Raw genomic sequence first — 16,645 nt, forward strand, 5'->3', positions numbered from 1 at the left:
CAGGGCTCAGACCTCATCCCTGGGAAGATCTGCTGGGAACACCAGGTGAAGGATGGGCTAGCACCACTTGAGAAGAGGCTCAGCAACCGAACCGCTGAGCAATATCTTCCTTTCTCCTTTTTTTAAAAAGCATGTGGGAAAACCGGTGTCCTTCCTGGCGAAGCCGTCAGGGGCACGACTCTGGCAGTGGTGGCTCTGACTTCGCCTTGCCTCTCCAAATGAGTCACGGAGTGTTATAAAAAGCAAGGACCTGCCAAGTTTCACTTCTTGGAACTGAGTGGAAATTTCAGCAAGCAGCTGCTCTCTCGTTAGTTTATACTTTTCCTCTGCGGGTTTCTTGAAGGGGGCCTGGAATCACAGAACCTGTAAAGGACCTGTTGCTGTGTTCGGACAGCCGTGGCTCAGTGCTGGAGATGGCTATGGGCTCGCTCTAGACCTGGTCGTGATCTTCACGAGGAGTCTTGGTGAAGCCTGGAAGGAGACTGGAGAACAGAACTAAGCAGGTTTGTAAGTCTTTCGGGATTGGCAATCAAGAATCAAGAACAGAACCTCAAAAATCAGATTGTCTCTCCTGTGTTCTACCTGAAGGGGGGTGCTTCTCATCTCTCTGATGCTGTTGAAAGATTGCTGTTTTCTAGCTGCTCTCTGGAGTCGCAAAAGACAAAAACTCGCTTGACAGGGAAGTCAGTGAAAACTGAGATTCTCAGGGAACTGCCCGATTTTAGGGGTGGAAGGGGCTCACTGCAGAGATCGTGAGCGTGGCAGCAGCGTAGTGTCAGGACTTTGGCTGCCTGTGAGCGTGCCGACGGTGTCTGTGCGGTGCGGGACTATCCCCCTGCGCAGAGCGAACGCCGCGCGTGAGCCGTCGGGGTCAGGAGGAACGCGGTGCCAGATGGAAACAACATCAACAGCTGGGAGATTTCATCCGGGATTTCCAGTGAGGATGGGAGACTTTTGTTCTCGTAGCTGGCTCGTTCCAGAGGCGGTTCAGATACACCTACTTCTTTGGGGAAGGGTTTTGCCTTTGGACCCTTGGCAGGTTGTGCGAGTGGCTTTTTTTTTGTTCTTTTTTTTTTTTTTTTTTTTTTTTTTTTTGTGTGTGTGTGTGTGTTAGTTTTTGGTGAACGCTAACGATGGCTTTGACCAGCTCCCGTGTTTCAGCCCACCTGCGGGAGCTGCCCTTGGCACTCCGCGTTGGGTGAGAGCCCTGCAAAGAGCGGCGGGGAGCGGCAGGAGAGGGAGAGGAGAGCAGAGGAGAGGAGAGGAGAGGAGAGGAGAGGAGAGGAGAGGAGAGGGAGAGGAGAGGGAGAGCAGAGCAGAGCAGAGCAGAGCAGAGCAGAGGAGGCGGCTCCGCTCCCCCGGCCCCGCAGAAGGCCCTCACGGTGCGGGGCGGGGCGGCGGGCCAGCAGGGGGCGCTCCCCCCCGCTCCGCTCGGGCGCAGCTCGCGCCGCTCCCGCCGCCCCCCCCCGCGCCGCTCCCGCACTTTGTTGGCGGCGCGGAGCAGAGAACCCCGCGGCCGCCCCTGCCCGGAGCCCGGCGGCGGGGAGCCCCGGCCGTCCTGAGCCGAGCCCTGCGGGAGCAGGAGGAGGACGCCCGGGAAAGGTAAGGGGCTGGCGGGGCGGGATTTCCCCCGCCGCCGAGCCCCCCCATTTTGTTCTGCGTCCCTAGAAGCCGCCCGGGCGACCGCCTGGCTTCGTAACACGGCGAGCAGCGGGGCATTACCCCCACTCCCCCCCCTCGGTCCCGCGGGGAGCTCCCTCCCGGGCCCCCCGGGCTGTGCCCGGCTCCGGCTGCCGCGGCCGTTCCCCGCCGCCGTAGCCCTCCGTGTGTGTGCGTGTGTACAGCGTGCGGGTACCCTTCTCCCCGGCTGCGGGGAGGCGAGCCGCCGCCGCACCTGCTCGTACCGCTCCCGCCGGGCTCCCACGGCAGCGGCGCGGCCCCGGGGGCGGCGGGGAGGGGGGAGGTCGGTGCCTGTGCCCCCTCCTGCTCCTCCCGCCTCGGCTGCTGCCGGGTGGCTCGGCTCCCTGCCCCTGCCGCCGTGGGTTTGTTCCCGGGCTGGCGTTCCGAGGGCGGCTGCCGGGTGGGATCGCCCTGTTGCATGCCCGTGTGTCTCTGGTGCCCCTGCCCTGCCGCCTCCCTCGTCCTCCGCCGCTCAGCCCTGCCTTTCCCTCTGTCCGCCAACTTTCCCGGGCGTTCCTCCCCTCTCTGCCCCCCTCGCCGCCATGGCACCCGCTGCGTGGAGGATGAGCTGGGCCACGCGGTGGAAAACCCGTTTGCGGCGCTTTGCGGCGTGGTCTGAGGTGCTCCTGCCTGCCCCGTCACCTCGGTGGGTCTGCGTCGTGTCCGTGGAAAGCCAGACATGGCAGCTTCCACTCCATCCTGGTTGCAAGCCAGGGGGGTAGGTCGAGGGAGGTTCTCCTTCCCCTCTGCCCTAGTGAGGCCCCATCTGGAGTACTGTGTCCAGTTCTGGGCTCCCCACTTCAAGAAAGATGAGGAGCTACTGGAGAGAGTCCAGCGGAGGGCTACGAGGATGGTGAGGGGACTGGAGCATCTCTCCTATGAGGAAAGGTTGAGGGAGCTGGGCTTGTTCAGCCTGAAGAAGAGAAGGCTGCGAGGGGACCTAATAAATGTTTATAAATATCTGCAGGGTGGGTGTCAGGAGGATGGGGCCAGACTCTTTTCAGTGGTGCCCAGCAACAGGACAAGGGGCAACAGGCACAAACTGAAGCACAGGAAGTTCAGTCTGAACATGAGGAAGAACTTCTTCCCTCTGAGGGTGACGGAGCACTGGCACAGGCTGCCCAGGGAGGTTGTGGGGTCTCCCTCTCTGGAGATATTGAAGACCCACCTGGACAAGGTCCTGTGCAGCCTGCTGTAGGTGACCCTGCTTTGGCAGGGGGGTTGGACTAGATGACACACAGAGGTCCCTTCCAACCGCTACCATTCTGTGATTCTGTGATTCTGTGTGATTCTGTCGGTAGCAGGCGATGGGAGCAGGGTGGAATGAGCCTTTCTGAAGGATGTGGTTTGGGGACCAACCCTCCCACTCCAAAACTGTGCTTCGCCTCGGCTCGTGGGTCTGGTACCCCCCAGAGGTACAGGCATGCGGTGGTGTGGCCTTTGGTGAAGTCTGCTTTGCTGGCTTCAAGTGGAGTACTGAAGGTAAAACTATTCCTGCTCTGTGTTGTGGGTGCTGAAGTAGTAACCGAATTACGGATCCGTTGCGTCTTTGCAGCATAGACCTTGGTCTAATCGCGCCTCTCCTTCATCATCAAAAATGCAGTCCTCCTCCCTTCCTATTGACCATCTTCCTTCTCATTTGTCATTGTGCAATGTCTGTATGTCAGCTGCAAAAGTCGCTTATGTGGGAGAACATAAAAATGACCATTTTTGTTGTTAGCAACTGGAAATACTGAATCAGCGTTGTGTGACTGGTCTCCTTTCCATGGAGTAGGCATGAAAACGCTGCAAGCCCTGCCCTCCGGGAAGCGGTCCTCTCCTCGGCCAGGCTTCACATGGGCTGGTCATTTCCTCCCAGAGAGCAGTGGGGACTGCAGAGAGCTTACAGAGTTTCCGAGGTGTAAGGGAGACGCGGCACAACTCATCTTGGTTCACAGTTCACAGTGAGTGTAGCGTTATTAGCACGTGGGTGTCATCAGGCGATGAGATACCTTGCTCAGGGCTCCGTGGAAGCTGCCTGGGGCTGCCGCTTGCTTTTACTGGGGGAGGCTGTGGAAATAAAGGTGGCTTTGGACTTCAGTTGTCCGACTGGCTTGTATTGTCACATGCTGATAATGGCCAGAATATTGAGTTATGCCTTCTCATAGCTCAGAATGAACGTTTCTGATTGCGTGCAATTTTGAAAGCAGCCAAAGCATCCCATTGGATTTAACTGGAGGGAGGTAACACCCCGCCAGCAACACCAAGTGGTGGTTAGGTTGTATACTGCAATAATAGAGAGGGCAAGATTGATCTAAAGATACTTATTTCTGTTGTAAAATGCACAGACAGAAGAAAATACAGGAGTTTTGCACTTGACGATGACTAAATTTGTGAAAGATAATTCATTTTCTTTCTGTCCATAGTCTCGCTGTAAATGGCAAATCAGTCACATTAACTGCTGCATTTTTTCCCCTGTGGGTGACAGCTTATTAAATTCTAAACATCTGAAGTCAAATAATTGGTGCTCTGAGGGTCAAAACAGATTAAATATATATATAAATATACTTTTATCTTCAGCTACTGTGGTGAGATAACAGAAGACTTGAAGTCCGCTCAACGAAGACTGCACTAATAAAGTGCTTGCTAACTTTGATTTCGGTGTCTAGCACTTGTTGCTCTTGTACTGCTAATTAGAATTCCTGCATCACTCTGTCTTTTTTTGGACGGTGAATGAATGGTCAAAGGTACTGGATTTTCTTCCAGATACAACTTTCAGCTGTGCAAGACAGAAAAATGGGGCCCTTTGGTCTGTGGCCCCTCCAGACTCTCCTCACTTTGCTGCGGGGCTGATGGCCAGAAAGAAAAGACATTTAACACCTCATAGCTGTGTCGCTTACAGTACAGTGTGCATGGCCTGATCCCACTATCTCCATTCAAAGAGAATTGGCAAGGTGCTTTGCTTGTGTGTGTGTTTTCTGCATATGGATAGGTCTGTTTTTCACATTTCCTTTGAAACCAGGATTTCTTCTTGCTTTCTCGCTTTACAGCATCTGGTTCTGTGTCCTCTTTGTCCACAGCGATTCAGAGTTTTCATCATTCTGGTCCTGAGCTGAGTTCCCAAGGAGGCTTATGAACAGCTTGAGATTAGATGGCTTTTAACTGATTTTGAAGCTTCAGTATTTGTTTTGTGGTACAGAGAGCAGCATGATGCCTGAAATGCCCTTTTTGCTCATAGTAGGGCCATACTTACACAATATGTGCTAAAACTGTAAGTCACTGAAAATACCATCAGTAACTGAACCAACAGTGCAGTTATATGTATTGAATTTTCACATTGGAAAAAAAAGAGGACTAAGAGGCTAACTTCTTGTTTTCAGTGCTGGTTGTCTGTTTTTTCCAATATTAAATGCTTTGCATTACCAGAAACTAGAATTCTTGCTTTCAGGGAGAGCTGTGACTGCTGCTGTTTTATCTCAACTCCAGAGCTAGACTCTGATTCATCCATCGATTTAGTCACCCAACACACTGAATTTCTCTTTGTTTCGTACGGATCTTGATTTAACCCTCATTCTTAGGAATTTCAGTTTCCCACCCTAGGTCTCATGGTAGAGGATCGCTGTCATCTGAATTTTACATTTTGCCAGGAATTTTGGCTGTTCCTGCAGTCCTGGGTGATGCTGGGTTTCTCCCTGTTGTGCCCATACATGGACTTAAGTACAAAGTGATTTAAAGTTTCATCTGAATCAGTAAGACTATTTGGTGGGTGTGTGTAGCAAAGCATTCTCACAAACGTTTACAGAACAGAGCTCTTCATTCACTGAAATGAAAAGCCGAGGTGTCTTTTATGGTGCTGAGTACTCAGAGATCCTGCAGGATTCCGCTGTTTGCCCGGCGAGATCAGTCACAGCCTGCTTGGAAGGACAACGGTGATGTGGGAAGCAGCAACCTTCACATCTGTCTTGTGGGGGAGGGTTTTTTTTGTTTGTTTGTGTTTTGTTTTGATTGTGTGTCATGGACACTGAGGGGATGAGAAACAAGTCAGTTACGAATGGAAACGTTGTTAGCATTAGGTTTTGAGGACCTGTTTTCATTCTGACCTGTGACCATGAGCCTGCAATCACTAACACATTCCTGTGATTTTGTTCTGTAATGTCAGTTATGGTAAAATATTTAAATATTAGCCAACTCAGAGCCTTGAATACTACTAATTAAACACTTCCAGTCTTTTCTTCCCTTTCCTCTCTATGCCGCTGTCTAGGTAATTAAAGTTACTCATGCTGTGAATCTCCACAGGATTGAGTGGCAACAGCAAATTTCAAATTGCTTGCTTTGCGTTTATTACCTTTGTCTTTTTCTGAATAGACTTCAGCAACCTTATGCATGCTGGATGGACAACGTCAGCAGATGTCTGTAGCTTCAAAGGTGCAGGGTTAATATTTTCCGTGGAATTTGTACATCTCTCCTGAAATTATCCATTTCTGTGGGGTTTTCTGTTGTGCAGTTTTCTGGCGTGTGACAGGCAGCTTCGTTACTGACGGTGTGACAGGGCATTCTGCTTGCATTTGTTCTCAAAGCTTCACTCAAGTTGGCATTTTGAACAACCATGGAAATTGCTATGTACTCTAAAACTACAGAGAAATAAAACCCCAAACCTCCTATAGAAGTCTGGGTTGTGAAATGATGAACCCGTTGTCCTGTGATACTGTGAAACCTTTGAGTATTTCAACAGAATGTTTAGAAAAACCTCACATTTTAAGAATGGTATCTGTAGAGTGAGAGTAGGCGTTATAAATGTTCAGTAACTTCAAGTAGGCTTCGTACAGATAACTTGTCTCTTTTTTTTTTTCCTTCTCAATAATACAGTGGTTTTACATGAGATACAGGATTTATCTTTTAATAATCCAAAATGTTACTGCTTGTGGATTTTCTGGATTTTATAGGTTACCACAGCAGCTAAGGGAACATCTGACTGCTTTCAAGCCTTCAATGAGCACAGAGGAGCTGTTATTCAGCTGGCTGAATGGTGATGCTGCCATAGCTGGTTCTTGGGGCAGGGGGCTGGAATTTGCTGTAGCCCCTGGATGCTTCAGACTTCACCTACTGCAAGAGCATCACTGCGAACCTTAATGTCTGTAGCTCAGGAATGTTTGTAACTGGAAAAAAAGGGATGACTCATGGGGATTTGTGTGCTTTACTTTGATTTCTGCTCCTGCACGTAAAAGCATTTTTAAAGATTCGACCAAGTAGAAAAGCAGGCACTAGGCTTGCTGCTTCTCCTGTCAGTGCTCCCTTCTCCTCCCCCTTGCCTTCCAGAAACTGGCTCAAGTGCAAAGGGAAGCTGAAAGTGAGGTGTTAGCAGTATCTTTTTGCTGTTCATTAGTATAGGTCCAGAGCCGTTAGGAAAGGAAAATGATATTTAACATACAGCTCCCCCCACCCCGTCAACTGCATAAAACTTGATTTTAAAACATGAGGAATACAGGAGACTGCAGAAGTCCATTTGTTCTTCAATACTTGCAGATGCCTCCTGAGATGCAAGATTAGCCCAATTTTATGAGTGCTTTAACTCTAGGTAGAATTATGTTGCTGCGATTTGTTCACTTAATGCTCCTAGTGATTTGTCTTCCACCTGAAACGTGAACTTTGGTTAATGAGAACTTTCTTTCGTTCTGGGGTGGTTGAGAGGGCTTAGTGTTAATTCCAGCCCTCTGAAAGCTGCTTTCATGAAGATTCAGGACTCTGCTCTTCGTTCTGATGTACTCTCCCCTCTTCAGATGCCACTGCTCTTTTTGCTTACTTCCACAGTGTGTCTGAGGTGTTCTCTTTCCTATTTCCTGAGTCAAAGATCTCTTTTTTTCCAGTGTAAAATATTATTTTGAGTAATTAGCCTTGCAAAAGCTTTCTTTTTCTAATCCATAAGGGATTCCACACTTGGTGTTTCAGGGAGCTGGGTGTCTGGTTGATGCAGAGATTTGTGAAGAGTTCAGTGCCTGTGAGTATCCCAGTTTACATCATAAATATATTTTGAATGTGCAGTTCTGTTACGCAGAGCACGTGAATGTGAGGCCTTTGTACGAGGAGCGAGACATTCATCTCGCGTGTTGAGTTCTTCACTGTAGCCGAGTACGTATGACAATGATATGGCAAGGACTACGCCACGTAATTGAGTTACGTCATGAGGAGTTTGTGATCTCAGGTTGTAATAAAATTCAGCCTGATGATCTTCCATGCCATTTAAAAATATGCTCTGGAGTGATTTACAGCTTTGCACAACATGTCTTAAGAAGCCAGGGAGTGCCTTATACTGCCTTCAGTTGTAGATATGAATATACACCTTTGTTTCACATTCAGAATTGGGTGGGAGGCTGTGTATTTAAATACAGATTTTTCTTCTTTCACTTCAATGTCATCTTGGGCTCACTTTCCCCGAAGTGGAATTACTTATTCTCTTCTCCACTTCTACCGTTATTTATTGCTTTGCAATTCTTCCCATGCTCTCGCAACCTTAGTGTAATGATTCGTCTCTTCTGTTTCCTTCTCTTCCTGTATTTAGGGATAAAGGTTTGTCCAGGGGTGAGGGCGGAGGGCTGGGAGGTAGGAGGGTGGAGTCTGTTCCTATTTTAGCTGCAGACTTCATTATGGCTAATAAATCTGGGCTAACTGGTAACTAGCCTCTTAGTGCTATCTCACATACAGAGGGCAGGACAGAGTGAGGAATGTGGACTTTGTCCCTTAGTGTCTGTCAGGTAAATCACCCCTGTGTGACGAATGTCCTACCACTGCCGAGAAACAAACACAACTCCTCCGTTGCGGTCACTGTTTCCCTTCTCCTGGCTGCTCCTGTGCTAAACCACTGCAGCGTTTTGAGCCTTACCTCCAGCTTTGGTCTCAGTTTCTCTCCCTGCTCAGCCTGGCCCCTGGGTGACCTCTTGATGGTTTCCTTCTGTCTCCTCTTGCCCAAGCCATGCTGCTCCACCATCTTCCATATGCTGGTCCACCCTGTGCTTGAGTCTTGGTATAACTTTAGTTTCCTGGGTTTTTTTCTTTTTGTTTCTGTATTTGTCCCCCAAGTTTTCCCTGCCCTTTTCGTTTTGCTTCACTCTTTGGTTGCACATAGTGCTCTATGTCCAGCTTCACAGAATGCACTTCCTTCCACTTCTTGCAGTACAGCTTTTTCTTGCTCACAGACCGACTCTTTTTCTCCTTCTGTGTCATTAGTCTTTATTCCAGTGTCTTCTGAAATGTATTTCAGATCCATTGATCTCAGTGGGACGTATCTTACGTGAAATTACACGGGTAGTCAAGTCTTTGTGGGATAGGGTTTTAAAAGTAATGTCTTCTCTAAAGGTTTAACGCTGTGTATTTTGTCTAGGTGATAATTTTAAGCTCGCTTCAAGTAGTTCTAGAGCACAAGACCCAAATAGGAGGTGTTAGAGTGTGTGTAGGCATTTGTTTTCCCTGTGTGAGTGAGGTGTCTAATACACACAAGAGTCTGTTCAGTCAATGTCTTACTGAATATAAATGTAAGATATTCTCAGAAGTGCCTTCAGTACATGGTGGTGTTTGTTCTTTTCTACTTAGAATTTACAGTTTTTCTCAGTTTTTATAATAAAACTAAATGTTGACATGCAAGAATAGGATATATTTGTACGTTTCTGAAGTAGCGGCAGAGCAGAATACAGCCCTGGAGGGGAAGCGCGCTGCTGCCGGGGCCTGGTCTTGGTGGTGGCCGATCCAAGTCACAGTTTTGCGCAGCCGAGCGACAGTTTGAGTCCCTCGGAGGGGCTTGGCCTTCCAGGCTGTGGGACTGGCAGAGGAGATGGTCTGACTGGCCCGTGTAGTCCAGCGTTCTGTGCTCCGCAGCGGCGAGTGGCTTAGAGCAGCCGGTAGCGGTGAATGACATCTTCCCGGGGAAAGTGTTGGTGGAGTTTTTTGGAGGGGGCGGATGCGCAGAGCACGAGAGTTTATGTCCCATCGGATTCTTTGAGTATTTTAAGCTGTACTTGTATAACTCTAAAAGTTCTTCTTGTCCAAACAGATGTCCATTCCCTTTTTAAAAGTCATCTAAAGATCCTGATTCTGGAGACAGCTGTTTTGTCTCTTTGCCTCAGTTTTCGTATTTATAAAACTGAAAATGTGTCTGTCTCTCAGGAGTTCCGTGAGGCTTAATTAGCAAATGTTTATACAGCCTTTTGAAGATATAAAGCAGCTTATAAATGCTAAGCAGTAGCATTATGACCACCAGCTGCTTCATTGTAATTGCAGTACTAAAAGTTTCAGTGCTGGTGGTTGTATTATTGTTGTTCTAGCTATGGGTTAGTGCTCGTAAACACCGGAGACATTGAGGGTGATGGTAAAAGTGATGGTGCAGACCATACCAAGCTACAATGTGTGGGAGAGCTGAGGTGAGAGAAGCTGTGCTTCCAGCTGTGAAATCTTTGTGGAGGACTTTAAATAAAATAAAATTTAAAAAAAAAAAAAAAAAAATTCCATAACTGGGAATGAATAAAACCCCTTCTGGAGTGTGCCAGCGTTTACAAGTCGCAGGGCTAACTGGGGAGCGGTCTGTGCTGTGCGGTGTCTCAGCTGATTAGAAATGAGCTGGCAGCAGTTGCATTCATGACATTGGCACGTAAAAAAAGGGATCTTTTAGAGATGGTTGATAATTGCTAATATAGGAAAAGAGGTGTGCTATAAATCACCATTAGCCTTTAGGGGTTTTTTTTTAGGTCTACTTTTGTAAAACATCCGTGACTTAATGCTGAGCTATTTTTATTAATGTTCTTGTGCTTATCTCGCATAACCAGCTTGTTAAAAGAGAATATGAGCACTTTTTAAGCCTCTGACTTATAAATTGTGAGAACGAGAAAAGAAGATTGATTCCAACAGGCTTGACGGTAGATTCATTTCTCTTCTAGTTAGCAAAATGAGAGGGAGGAAATTAAACTTAGTGGGCCAATCAGTTTTAGCCAGGTGGAAAATCGTTAGATTTAGCTCTAATGTACAATTTAATTGTAAAATTTTAACCTAAAAGAAAATAAGTGCAGGGGAATTCTGTTTCGGTAAATTGATGATAATATCTCCAAGTCATTTCTGTCTGAAGTATTTAAGGGTAAGAAAAAAATAAAGTAATAACAAAGGAACACTGGAGGGGAACAATTATTTTGCTAACGTCTCCTGAGGATCTGAGGGAGTTACTCGGTCGCATTATAAGAAGAATATTGTGCTGGTGGAATGTTGGAGAGGGTGGATAATAATTGTGCTTTGAAGAAAACTTCTCTGTTCTTTTTACTGTAAACATCTGAGATAAGATGGAGAAGTTTGGAAGAATGCAGGTCCTTCTGTGAGTTCTTTCAGCATTCTTAATTCCTTATTACGAGATCTCGGTTTGAATATTGTTGTTAGATATTTCTGGTGATTTTAAGGGGGTTCTAGTTTACTAAATCAGTCTGTCTAACTGCCCGTAACAAGTGATCTGTCCCTAATCATATCTTAATATATAGTACAGTGCTTACTTAAATTGGTGGGGAAGTCTCCTAATAGCTTCTGCATCAGTTCTAATTATGAAGACCTGAATCGGTCAACGCGTTAGAGAGCTCGCACGAGTCTGGATCATGGACAGCATGATTTCATAGCAGCTGCACTGCAGGGACTTCTGAAACAGAAATAACGCAAAGCAGGGAGCTGATTCAGTCCTTTATGATTACGTGTAAGCAAATTTTCTGATTACTTTGAACATCATTTAACATCAAGAAGAAAAGGTGCCAACCGCCTTTGTTTATTTTTTAATTTTAGGGAAAACCAGTTAAAAGCAACCATAAAGCCTACAACCTCAAAGTCGTTTTGCATAGAAATAGAAGCAGTTTAAACACACAGAGGCAGACAAGGTAACCCTGAGGCCGATACGGAGGTGTCCCAAATGCAGGATGGTATGTTCAGAAAACGTTGCTTTAGCTGCTCATAATATTTTTGGTAGCAGAATGGAAGGCAATTTATAGTGTTGTATTAAAAGTGGTTTTTTGTTGTGTGAGACTGGTGGCATCTCATTTTGGATAAAAGTCTGGGTTTTCTAGAGGGCTATAGGAAAGAGCAACAATTTTATGCTCCCTGCGTACAACGGTGCAGCGATTTGATAGGAATTTCTTTTTCTATTATCTTAGGTGGTAACATAAAGTAGTATAATAGCTGTCTTTTGAGGTACAGAAAATCTGCCTAAGGGGCCATAATTTTAAAGGATAACATGTAATGCTGTTTTAATGAGGTTTGCTCTTTGCACGTTTTAAGTGCAAGGAAATGTGTGTGTTGAAACCTTGCTAATCCTTCATTTGCACAAAGTGTTTGGCTCGTTCGCTCACTGTCAAGGAATTAATGGTGTGCTTCAATGAGACCTTGCATTACTAGACTGTAATTATTTTTGTAAGAGATTCTACACTGTGTTTGATGATGCTTTATGAATTATCATAATAAATAGAACAGAATTGCTGTTGTCAAAATGTATGAGCAAAGTAATCTGATTCCTGTTGTTCAGGGCTGGCGTTGTTCACTGGCTCATGAAATGAAGTGATTTCCAGTGGACATCCAGGCCGTTCATACAAGTTGGTGAGGGTCGCTGTGTTTTGCTTGTGCTTGTGACGAGTTACGGCGTGGTGTAGCTGACAAGAAGCAACTCCATTGACGGGATGACAACGCACCTCTCCTGTGCTTCCTCCTCTGGCCTTGCACGTGAAAAGGGAGCAAAAAGGCAATGCGTGTATTGGCTCCCTTAATGAATTCAGGTCTTCATTTGAACCGTGATGGTGTGACCTCTGGCAGTTATTGTATGGTAACAGGCTTTGAATGAAGTTATTCAGAGGAGTGCCTGCAGCAGAGATGTTGGGGCAGCGCAGGCTAATCCAAGCCAATTTTAGTTGTACTCTCCCAGTACCAGAAACAGGCTACAGTTGCATGGGAAGCGGTGGACTCCATGCCTCTTGGCTGAGGACAGAGGTCCTTGCTGCCATGGCTAGACTGGGTCCAGTACCTGAACCTGGGTATGGTGTCTGCACCATAAACACATTCTCCATCTGCACACTTTTCTGGATATCTGCACCTAGCTAAAGCAGACTATATTGAAGATGGTATTGTTTGCTTTTCAGCTGGATAGAGTCAGTGCGATAAGATTTCAATTTCAGAATATCTACCTGAGATTTTCCCTTTGGTTTATTACAAATATTGGTATGGTCAGTGAGTGCAGGCTTATTGTTGGAGGCACTCAAATGCAAGAGAATTTTATTATTTAAACATTGTGTCTATTTTTAAGTCAGATAATCTATAAAACTTGTTTCAAGCCACGAAGGGTTTTTACATCATCTAGTTTGACCTCCAAAGTGTGTGAAGGAGGAGAGTTTCTGCCCTTCAGTTTCTGCTAGAAAGATACAAAATGAGATTTCTTGTCCTTCTCTGTCTATGATAGACACAACAATTTAAACTGCCTGCCTCTGGCAAACGTTGGCATTTTCCACTAAGTTCGTTAGTGAATTTTTAGTGGTTTTGTGTTTGAATTGTGTGGTGCTACCCTCTAGATACTGCTGTTTGTGTTTGCATACATATTTTTGGCACATAGCAAATGCAGTACAGACTTTCCCCTCTGTGTATAGACCTTTTCCCCAAAACCTCTTAGGCTAAAAGCAGATAATCCTGGAGCCTGTACTTCTTTCTCTTCATGCTTCACTGTATAAATTGTATAAACTCAGATTACATTCTGAACCACTGTATACTTCTCTGCATAAGTATTTTTGGCTGACATGGCAGACTGACACACGCGGTTGCAAAACAATTTCTAGGAGTTAAAGGCTGTATTACACTGTGGGAGAAATCCATGGAAGTGTTGGGGAGGTTCTTGTAAAGCTTTGCCTTGAGATTTGAGAAACTTGGGGCCTTCCTACCTCCTAGGCCATGGAGATAGTGTTGTACAGCGACTGGGATGTCCAGATGCATGCTGTGCTGGGACTCGCAGTAACGCCAGCAATAACACTTTCGCTCCGTGGCCATGTCTCGCTTATGGCTGCTACTGAACAAGATTTGCACATGTCATTTCAGGCAATTTAATAAATTGAATCCACAAGACTGGATTGTGTCACAAATGATGCAAGTCCTCCTTGGTCTTATAACTTCCTCCACAGAGCTTTACTGCAGTGACTTCTTCAGGATGTAAAGAAAAGTGCAGAGCAAGTTTATAGATGACCTTGCTCTTTATGTGCTCCCTGCATGCCTCCCGTACATGGGACTCTTGCTTCCAGTAAAGAGGATGTGTTCTGAGGCAGCGTTGTTGCCATGATGACATAAAACAATGGAGACTTCCAGATATTCCCCTCTTCTTACCCTGTGATCCCTTCAGGGATCAACTGACTTTAAAAAAGATGCAGATCTGGAGCGTGGGGTCATTTTTGTTGTACAGAAACTTTTTTTTCCTAGGCAATGAGATGGTGGTGTTGCACTCACTGATGAGAAACCGTATGTGATTAGCATTCTCGGTCTCAATGTGCACTCTCCGCCCTGGACACATATTGCCCTTAGACCTTCTAGAAAAGCACCGAGTCATTGCTCTGACAGAAAAAAATAGAAGGCAAGGTTTTTGCCCTCTTCTGCTTTTTCTCATTTATGCCTTTTAGACAGTATATGTAAGTATTCTGTACAGATATTTTTTCAGTTTGTTTCCAATTTTACAACAGCTGTGTATTTTGTTTTTGTCTCAATCTAGTGTCTTGCCTGGGAAAACCACATCTGGTAATGTACAGAAGTCTTCAGCGGTTGATGTGTTCCAGACAATAAATCAATTCATGTACTGTGAATCGGATGGAGCGTAGACTCTGGTGTACAGTAGTAGTAAAATGTTTCTACCTTAGCAAGAAGTCTTCTCTCCCTTCACTGGAGGCAGTGAACAAAATCTTTTGTTTCAAAACTTACCAAGAATTGCCGAAGATCTGCCTTGGCCAGTTTGAAGGTATTCTTCAGCCCTGTCTGAAACTTTCACTGATAAAGCTTGGTAGCAGTGTTCATGAAGGAGTTGCCCTCAGCTGCAGGGAGAGGGTTGATTCACGATCAAAATCTTGATCTACAAATACTTATTTGTTCCACTAATAGCAATGGGACAACTTGTCTGTCTGCCTGTTGTTTAATTTAAATGCTTGTGAGACTGAAGCCCAAAATCTCAAACTAAAAAAAACAACAACCCACAACAAAACCCCAAAGCAAACCCTCAGCAAATTTTTGTGCTTGTTTTATTAATAGAAACTTAGATCATTTGGAAACAATTTTGAAGAATTTGTCAGCATTCTCATTATTTTTTTTGGTGTATTCATCTTAGTGTGAGACAAATCTTTTGTTTGAAGTGTGTACTATTTTAAACAAGCGTTATGTTTTCATGAAAACTCTGCTGGGCAATATTTAACTCCAGACATAAAAGCAAATAAACTAAGAAAAACCCTCTGTTTATCTGAGATGAAAGGGCTTTCTTTTAAGAAAAAGAGAGAGAGGATCTAAAACTACCTAATAGTCTCCCTTGTCTCTCTTTAATGTTCCTTAACGTTATTCTGCAGTCCTCAGGAATTACTCCATCTCATTGGTATGTCACTGGGGTATGAACTACAAAGAGGTCTTAAAATGCTACCATCTTTAGACTATACAGTGAAGACAGGCTGAAAGTGCTGCAGTACATTGTTTCATATAGGTTGGTTCTGATTTTACTCTGTTCAGCTGTACATTTCAGATGAGAGGTAGAAATTCAGAGATAGATGCGAGTGCTTAATGACACATAACGTATTTTGGGCACTTCCTGCAGCCTGGTGAAGTAAATGTGAGGATTAACATTTTGGGGTTGGGGCCATTCATTTTACAAATAGTTGAGATCTCTTGCATGCGAGCTTGCCTCTTTGGAATTTCTGAAGCTAATGAGTGAAATAAGGCAGTTGATCCTCAGTTTTACTCTTCAGTATTGCCTCAAACAAAATTAAGCAAGTTTTAATGTAGGCCTTTATAAGCTCTTCTCCATTGAAATCATCACAATTTCCAGTTGCTTGCTAGGCTGAAAAATCAGCTGTCATGATTTCAGTATTGGCACTGTAGAGGTAAGCGTACTGGCAGTGGTGAGTGATGTGAAGATGAAAAGTAGGGGCTGTTGACTGGGGAAAGAGCAGAATGGGCTGGTGGTAATGTATGGGGGATCATTTCACCTCTGTAAATCTCCAGTATGTGACTGTTGAGAGGTAGGAGAGCCTCCAGGGTCCCCAGCCATGAGGTACTTTAGTCTGTTTTCACTCAATTCTTTCTCTATCTAGACTTAACCCTGTGGAGGCTAACAGTTCAATGGGAAGTACACCACTCATTTGCTTGCTTAGGAACCCTGTGTTTTTCATGGCATCCGCTGTATGGATGGAGCAAAAGAAACAGGCTTTGCTTCCATATATTTTTAATCTCCAGATCCTTTGCACTGGCTGCAGACCTGTATTGTTGACTAAAAGGACTGTCCCAACGACCCTGGAAAATTAAATCCCCAGCCATGATATCAGGTCGGGCTATGACAGTGGTAGCAAACAGAGATCTGGAGTGGGGAATGTCAGTGCTGCCTCTTGGAAGACCAGAGCTTGTAGCTTTCATCCCTCTTTTTCAAAGCCCTGGGATTCTTCTGTTATCTTGAGTTCAGTCTGCTGAGTCTTGTGAAAACAATAAACTGGCTCAGCTCCAGTACCATGATTTTATCATAAGTTGTCTTTTCTCGCAAAGCCAAGTACTTTTGTTTGAAACTAAAATTGTTATGTCTTCTTGGGGATTCTAACATGTTAGCTAACAAGTTAAATATAGTGGGTTTTTTCCTAATAATCCTTTTGCTATCAGACCCTTTGATCTGCCCTGGATTTTAATGAGTCATTTATAAACAGATATCTATTTTGGCAATTTATCTGTGGTGCTCTCTCTCAAATCAGTTACCATTTTGAGAATGACATCT

At 45.4% G+C, this 16,645-nt stretch overlaps 1 protein-coding gene across 8 annotated transcripts in view; it reads left to right on the plus strand.

Moving 5' to 3' along the window:
- The first annotated feature begins 336 nt into the window (after positions 1 to 336).
- The window catches only part of EPS8 (EGFR pathway substrate 8, signaling adaptor), a 147,480-nt gene continuing 131,171 nt past the window's right edge, over positions 337 to 16,645 (plus strand). For 6 of the 8 annotated variants that reach the window (XM_075440537.1, XM_075440529.1, XM_075440577.1 and 3 more), the window contains exon 1: positions 1,469 to 1,602. The gene's annotated coding sequence lies outside the window, so the exon portion shown is untranslated. Of the gene's footprint in view, positions 504 to 1,468; positions 1,603 to 16,645 lie in introns of those variants that run through there. The other 2 variants (XM_075440546.1, XM_075440564.1) reach the window with 1 other exon arrangement.

The sequence above is a fragment of the Opisthocomus hoazin genome, chromosome 1, assembly GCF_030867145.1.
Source record: "Opisthocomus hoazin isolate bOpiHoa1 chromosome 1, bOpiHoa1.hap1, whole genome shotgun sequence".
Lineage (NCBI taxonomy): Eukaryota > Metazoa > Chordata > Aves > Opisthocomiformes > Opisthocomidae > Opisthocomus > Opisthocomus hoazin.